Raw genomic sequence first — 8,022 nt, forward strand, 5'->3', positions numbered from 1 at the left:
ATAGGCCTACTTTATATAATTTACTATGTGCATCTATTGTCCAATATGCAGCACAGCAAGTTAAAGTTAATCCACTACTTTACATTTTGCATACCAGTTGTATATAAACCAACCAAAGCTTGACTGAAACATTGTAAAACCATTGACCATTTAAATTAATTAAGAGACAGGTCCTCCTCGCATGATCCTGCTGAAAACTGCTGGTTTCATCTCAAGCACGCACATATTATGAACGCACGTTTTTTTTTTTTTATGTAGCCAGTCGCCGACATTCAAAAAATATGCGGTTATAGTTCACAACTTTTGCGAAGTAGGCCTAGCCTACTGGGAAACGCTGGCAAGCAAGCTGCTGGCAGATATTACAGGTAGGCTATTATAACTTAGACAGATATTTTCTTCCCTAGGCTAGGCCAGCAACACACGCTGGAAAGATGCAAACAGATCAACTTAACATATACAGTATTTCCTCCTGATTGCGAAGCACTGCACATAATTTGACCAGCAGTCTTCGCGTCCATAGTTTGTGAAACGATTCTGCGTCCGAGCAACGATTTTAGATGCCAAGCGCAACTGCAAAAAGGAGAACAAATGAGCGTTCGGCTTTTAAAATCCATATGTCCAGCCTAAATTCGAACGTATTGCCAACCTATCGCTCTTTCTCCCGCTCATTCTACCGTAGGCTTCCTCATTCCACGTAGGCTACCTGTATATCTCTCTTGCCTCAGCTACACCACGAAAACGTCAGGCATATTATTTTGTACATAGGCCTACTGTATTATTACCGTTTTCACACCTTTAACCACACCCGTGAAAAACATCTTCACTCTGCAACCACTACACTTCCTCCCGTAGCCTAATAGCCTAGTCACTTATACAATTGCGTTTTAAATACACGAAACTGGATTGAGACATCACTCGCTCTCTTGCACTCGCTGGCGGTCCCATACGCACATTTAATACCTCTCTTTCGAAAATTCAGTTGTATTTAAGACTATTTAAGGATCCGCGGGAAGCCTGCTTTCTGAATGAAATAGTCTGACCTTCCCCATGAATTTTAATTCTATGAACTATGCGTTCAGCCGTTTCTTCTTCCGGTCGGCGGACTGGGAATCGAAACTAGGAATCGAAATTTAAACTTTTGAACGATTCCGGGAAAATCGCAAAGATAGTCCCGGTTCCAACCAATACTCGATATTCGATACCCAAGCCTAGTTCTCTCACTTTGAATGAATGGAACGATAACATTGGATCAATGTAAAAATGGCACTACCACTGAAAAGTCTGAGTAGGGATGTCCTGAGATAACCCCACCCATGGAATCCCTCTCGTTCAGTCAGAAAAGAGTTAATAGTTTGACTGGACCTAACTGTTGTATACAATTAGATTAATTTATTCAAAACAAAACATACCCATGGACCAGGATATTCAGAAGATGCCTTCTTGTACAGTGTGTCAAGGTGCTCTACTATACTCCTCCATTATTTCCTCTCCCATTTAACTCTTCTTCAGAACCTCCTGGACCATCTATGCGTAAAAAAAGAAACAATAACAGTGATACACTTGTAAAGAGAAAACTTACATGCACCCTCTAAAAAGTGTAAATCCAGAGTACAAACAAGAAAGCTAAGGGGGCAGCTAGAACGTCAAAAAACATTTAATACCACTGATAGTGCTCAAAATATAATTACACTTCTGTGGTTGTGTGATGAGGGTCTCTACAGACAAACAGAAGTATTGTAAACTTGGAAAGTGTACAGAGAGGTTATAACAAGACCTGTATCTGAAGGAAGCAAATTGCTTGGCTTCGTGTTCCAATAGCATGAAATCAGTGGGATTTTGATTTTGCAGCACTGGATCTGCAAGCAGATCTGACTGAATCTAATAAACATACTTTACGTTCAGCCAGATCCGTGCAGAGCTGCAAGATTGAATGTGCCCACTGATTTGACACTACCGGAACACAAAGCCAGGCTTCTGCATTTTGGAGACGAGACAGACAAGGATTTCTCCTAGTGATATTTTAATTTTAAATGCTCACCTGTTTGGCCTTTTTCTGCTGAATCTCCTATGGCAGAGGTGTTCTCTTCTTTTGCACCAGTGGATTGATGTGCCTTGTTTGAAGAACAAGAAAAAAAAATTTAATCTTAAAGGGCTGCTTTAAGAAATTCGGTCTCCGATTTTATTTCACTTAATTCAACTAAAGGGTGACAAAATATTTTTTTTTTAACCTTACCCACTTTATTTGGTGTGAACAACACGTTTCACAATTTTCTTCATCAGGTTTGAACGTGAACATAAAGCCTTCATGCCAAATAAAGTTAAAAAAATATATACCCTCCAGTGTGCAATTTATACTAGTTTTTGACTTTTTAATAGTTATACTGCACACCATCAGCACCTGCAAAAGGGTTGTGCACAGGGATTTTGAACTTTGATTGATTTCAAATGTATTTTTAAAAAAGGACCATAAGGATCTGCATTAACTCCAGCCAGGATGCAAAGTGTGCGTGTGAAATCATTAAGAAACATGCCTAAGGTCAGGCTGATTCATAGTCTAAACAAGCTAGAAAAAAGAAAAGAAAAAAGCGTTGCAATATGGCTGCCGAGTGGAGGGACTTGCCTAAAAGGACTTTGGCTAAACTCACATAAAACCTCACCTTCTCGAATTAAACTTTGAAAAGAAAAACCAGGCTGCAGTTTGAGGTACTTTTTTCTCCATGGTACTGGACATTGATGAGCATTTTGCTGACCCTGTTAAAACAAAGAAAATGATTACATCAATACAAGAACAACAATGATTTGACTATCAGCAGCATATCAACTAACCAGCAAAGGACTTCTAAACTTTATTTTGACATTATTTACCACAGGTTACCAAATGTTTAAACCGCAAGTGTTTTTGTCTTAAAATATGTTCATATAATCCCTACTTTTTAAGCAACATGACTGGTAATAACTTAAATAATTTCATTAGGCAGTAAACTCGTCTACATTTTACCATATCCATAAAAAAAACTGCTCATAATTTCAGAGAATTAACATTTCTTACTCTGCTCAGCTGTAACGTTATGCCTGATGGACTGAATATCCTAATGCACTGTGCTTGCAAGCTATTGAACCACAATTTCTACAAATATCTAAAATTAGTATCAGCTAGCTAACTTCTATACTCTTTGGCTTACCTACACCCTTAATAAGTTAGGAAACAAAGAAATTGATCTAACCCAAATTAATCCAACAGACTCTAACAGAAACTAATACCAGTGCCATACAGAGAATGGAGACTGCACCAAACCAACCAGGCTAACGGTTACCTTACACCTCTGTTTGCTACAAATGCCTAACAGTTAAACGAATGCCCTCGTGGTCTCAGCTAATGTTAGCTAGCAGCAATTTTTTTATAACCAAGCAATAGTGTTCAGTTCAACCAAACGTCAATGAGTCGACAGACTGTTATAATTAGTCAGTCAACAGATTAATTTGTGCCAGGTGAGCATTTGGCAGCACACTAACGTTAGATCGCTATGAACAGTGGAGTTCTGGCTGTAACTAATGTTAATCAGCTAGGCTACGTTAGCATGTTAGAGCTATTCCCTCAGTGGGTATTCAAATTCCAACCGCCTTTTCGAATTTCAGAAAGGACTTTAAGACGTTGTCGACTCCAATATTATATTAATGTCAGTTTACAGTTTAAGTATTACAAATTAACATAAACTTAACCATTTCAATTTGATAAGGTTATAACCCACCGAAGTTATGTTAGCTTGCTGGATGTTTTACCAATAATTTTCTGAGCTAGCTAGTGCTAGCGACTTTGCTACTAGCTAGCGACCAAGCTAACGTCACCAATATTTCATAGTAGGTAAAACACGTTGGTATGAAAACATATACCTGTGATGTGACATTACTTAATTGTGTATTTGTCGTAGTTTTCATGCTAGCTTACAGAAGTAGAGGGAACAAATGAATTTACCTTTTACTATCCCACGCTGTACTTCAATGGCGTCCATCTTCTTTTCAAAAATCTCAACTGAAGGACCGGAAGTGTAAATGACTCCACCCCAGAGTTCGTACATTCACACCAGAGGCGATTGCTCTAAGACTACAGGGGAAGCTCAGCCTCCTAAAATATCACGGAAAATCGCATCAAATAACACTATTACATTAGCTTCTAGCCTACTATTCCAACTAGAACATGCTGAAAACATGTTCATCTTCATGGCTAGTTTGTTCTGCAATAAGGTTTTGTCGGTCATTTATCGTGATTTCGCACCCGTAATACATTGCTGTGACGAAACGATCCATCAAAAACCATGCAAAAAACCCATAGACGCTCGGCTTCACTGGACTTTCAATGGCACTTACAGAGTGGGCTGATCTCAATGCAGAAAAGCTACACGTTTATTGGACAAGCGCCACAAAATCGTAATTTCCAGGGAAGCCCGGCGTCTCTGGGAGTGAATGGGACAGTGGGATGGCCTGGACGCCGAGCTTCTGTATGATGATTGGAGGAACCGTCATAGAGGCTGGACTCTTTTTGATTGACAGCATATGTCGCGATCTGACAGGAAGTTGTTCAAGTTCAAGGGATGCGTTAACGTTAGTGTTGACAGGTGAAGTCGAGACTCGAGAGGCAAGGCAAGTTGCAACTCAAATTCTCATAATTTGGGAGTAATACAGTCGGTTTCTATTGTCTTTGTAAATAGCATACTGTAAATAAAACCTTAATGTGGAATTACAGAGTTTGTGACTTGCTTTTGTTTCAGTTGTGTATTTAGGCTAAGTTAGGTATAGCGCGCTATATAACTGTGTAGGCTACATGATGCCATGCCAACTCTATAGCCTACTGTTTGGCCTATTCTGGGTCTTGGGATAATGTTTGCCCTCAAATAACAATATAGCACCTTAATAATATTAATTTAATAATTGACCAGTTCTATCAGAGCTTCCCCTGTTCCAAAGAGCAGCAATCACCACTGATTCACACCCTCTTAAAACACTAGGTTGTGAGTTTTAATTACACCGTGGGTGTACATGTTTGTTCAAACAACTCCCGAAGTTACACTAATTAACACTAATGAACACTGAAAAATATGTCTCTGAAAAATTAACACTTAATAACACTGTCAATTTTACTGTGAGGCATGCTAGATCGGCAATTCCCCGTGCTGAAGGAAGTTTTGAAATTCCCAGAAGTCATTGCTTCATGTAGCCTAACTTTTGTAAACCAATAATAAAATAAAAGATACAGGCAGCATATTTATTGTATTCCAATTTCAGTGTTTCCCATACATTGACTTATTTGTGGCGGCCCACCACAATATCAACATTGACCACCACACAATGATTTTCCTGGTTGTACTAAATTGTGCTTAAATCTGGTTAGAATCATAACCACACTGCACTAATTTGTTAAGAACTGTTGCATTCAGGTTCATTCTGCAAACCTACCACCACAAATAGTATTCAATTATGTGGGAAACACTGAATTTCAAACAATGCACTTTTAAATCATTTGATTGAATAAGGTTACAAAAGAATGTAGACTGATGTAAATATTGAAGGTCACCATGACTGTAGTGTAGAGACTCATGTCTGGTATAAATACTGATCAGGTTCCGACTATGAAAGAGGAAAAGGGAGTTAGAGATAAATGGCTTATTCGAAGCCATGTAACACTATTGATGCTTGATAGTGGGCCGAGAGATATTGTAAAACCGTCTTTACGATAAATGGGCCGCGCAAACCCGACAAGCATGCCGCTCCGTCATTGGCCGGCCCACGAGGGGCCGCAGCCCTTCTGGCATCTGCCCAAATGCCAGACCGTCCAGTCCGTCACTGCAGCCCTGTAGTCGATCTATAGCCACTAGGTAGTATCCCCCAATCAACCTAGGATCGCTGCTAGTGGTGTAAGCGTTCAGCCAGATCATCTTCCTGGAGAAGCCATCAATGCAGCCATTGATACATATGCCAAAATGCCAAATGAAATTTGGGCCTTTCGCAAAGTACTGGCGACGCCGGAGACGTCCCACCTGCCTTTGGCTGACACCCCTCGAATCCAGCACCCTCACGATCAACCAAACGTCCTTCTTCCTCACCCGTGGTCTGTGTTGGCGACATTTTTTGTACATCATGAAGCTGTCCCGAATTCTGTAGCTGGCCATGGATGAAATCCACCAAGACACCCAAATCGCTGTAGCCTGTCCTGCGGCTGAGCCCCAGTTCGGCGATCCGCCTCTTGAGGTGTCTGAGGCTGATGCGGTAACCTTGTCTCATTTCCAAGGCCGACTGAATTTGACTATATTTCAGCCCCATCTCAAAATAAAGTTGTATTTGCCGATTCATTGCTAAAAAACTTCTGAGGTCTCTTTCAGTGATTTCGCCGACAATGACACTGCAGCCTGGCCTGCATTATGTGCGCAGCACGTTAGTTTTGCTCTTGTTCGCCTCATGCTGGCAAAATAAGGCACTGCAACTAATTTCAGTGGCTGAAGCTCTCCAGAACATTTGTGGTTCTCATATGCATTGATGGATTTGCGAGATCTCTCAAAACAAACTCAATATCTCGCAAAACAAACTCGAGATCTCGCAAAAGAAAGTCACCTCCCGGGCTTCGTAGGGGGGCTGCACGATGTGCTGACGTAATTAATATGCAAATTGGCGTGTGACGTGCGACTTTTGGAGCTGGCTTTAGCTACTTTTCATTTGGAATAGTACGGTCACTGCTTCATGGTTGGGTCTTATATGCCATAAGGATCAATTGAAACAGAAAAAATCCACAAGCCGCCTGGGGTTTTACTCGTATTACATTGAAGTCAATGGGGAAAGATATCTATGGTAGTGAAGCAAAACGAAAAATTGGTGAAGCAGTCTGATTCACTGTAATTCTGTTCCACTGCGGGTGATCGATGGCGCTGTTGTCACTCACAGAATTGATTTCAGGAAAACAGCGATGGAGCGATTTTTGTGTGAGCATATCAGTGAACACCCCTGACCACTCGGTGAGTTTCACGTCTTTGTAAACGAAAGTTTAATGTGTTTTAGGAAGGGTTGTTCCAGTGCACCTATGCAGCGTTGTGGAGGGGGGGGGGGGCGTGTGCAGACACGGCTTTCTCACAGGGGCATTAAATATGACCAGGGGGGAAATTTTGCCTACCCCTTGTACCTTGACAAACAGTTTAGGGTCAAATTTGTCTGTATCAATATGGTGTGCAAATACTGGCCATATCTAAAAAGCATTGCGGAGGCACGAAAGGATGTGAAGGAGCAAAATACTTCACACCAAACCATTCCTCATGCATGCCAAGGCACACTCGCTGAAATGTGAGGTAATTTCACTGTGTTCCTTTCCGTACATGTATTTTATTCCCTTTTGTCTTGATTACATTACTATAATTCATTTAAAGTCCCTATGATGGTTTAAACATTCTGTAAAGTAGTATTTTCATAAAAAAGTATTTTTTTCATAAAAAAAAAAAAAAAACATATCTAGCACGGGTGGATATGATCACTGTCCAGGCCTTTGAGTGGAACCAAAGGAAGAGAGATCATCTCCACTGGTATCTGTTACAACATTACCGGAAGGTATATCAACATAAAGAAATTCACATCTGAGCAATAATTATTGAGACATGATGTACTTGATACATACAATGGTGGAAAGAAGTATTGAATGCGTTGAAAATGTATACTGAAGTATACTTCCCGTGAGGCTATTGTGGTGGATTTCTATGACTTAACGGATGCATGTATGGTTTTTATAAACTTTGATATTACTGCAATTATTATGAGACTTCAAGGCCTGTACACATCTTAAACAGACCAGACCAGCAGTCAAGGAGTGGGGTGAAGGAGTTCACAGTGACACCTGGCTAGATGGTCGAGGTGAAGGAGTTCACAGTGAACTAGATGGCCGAGAGCGAGAGGATGATGTAATTGGATGATGTAATGGTGGTAACAGCAAGGCCAAGTAACAGGTGGCAAGATAAGAAGCCCTGTTACAACTGGACTTTATGCATGACG

The 8,022-nt window shown here is 40.6% G+C and overlaps 1 long non-coding RNA gene across 2 annotated transcripts; it reads right to left on the reverse strand.

Annotated features, from left to right (window-relative positions):
* Positions 1-1,506: 1,506 nt before the first annotated feature.
* Positions 1,507-4,074, reverse strand: LOC143126282 (uncharacterized). Of its 2 annotated transcripts, XR_012987442.1 has the most exons (4): positions 3,974-4,074; positions 2,658-2,751; positions 2,039-2,111; positions 1,507-1,524 (listed from the first exon to the last, which is right to left on the reverse strand). It is a non-coding gene; the product is annotated as an uncharacterized LOC143126282 (long non-coding RNA). The 2 variants fall into 2 exon arrangements; XR_012987441.1 differs by lacking the exon at positions 1,507-1,524 and having other exon boundaries at positions 1,960-2,111.
* Positions 4,075-8,022: the final 3,948 nt, after the last annotated feature.

Source organism: Alosa pseudoharengus, unplaced genomic scaffold (assembly GCF_046254945.1).
Source record: "Alosa pseudoharengus isolate Yale_2024_CS ecotype anadromous, Long Island Sound unplaced genomic scaffold, YU_APseudo_1.1 YU_APseudo_1.1_scf_16, whole genome shotgun sequence".
In the NCBI taxonomy this organism is placed as follows: domain Eukaryota; kingdom Metazoa; phylum Chordata; class Actinopteri; order Clupeiformes; family Clupeidae; genus Alosa; species Alosa pseudoharengus.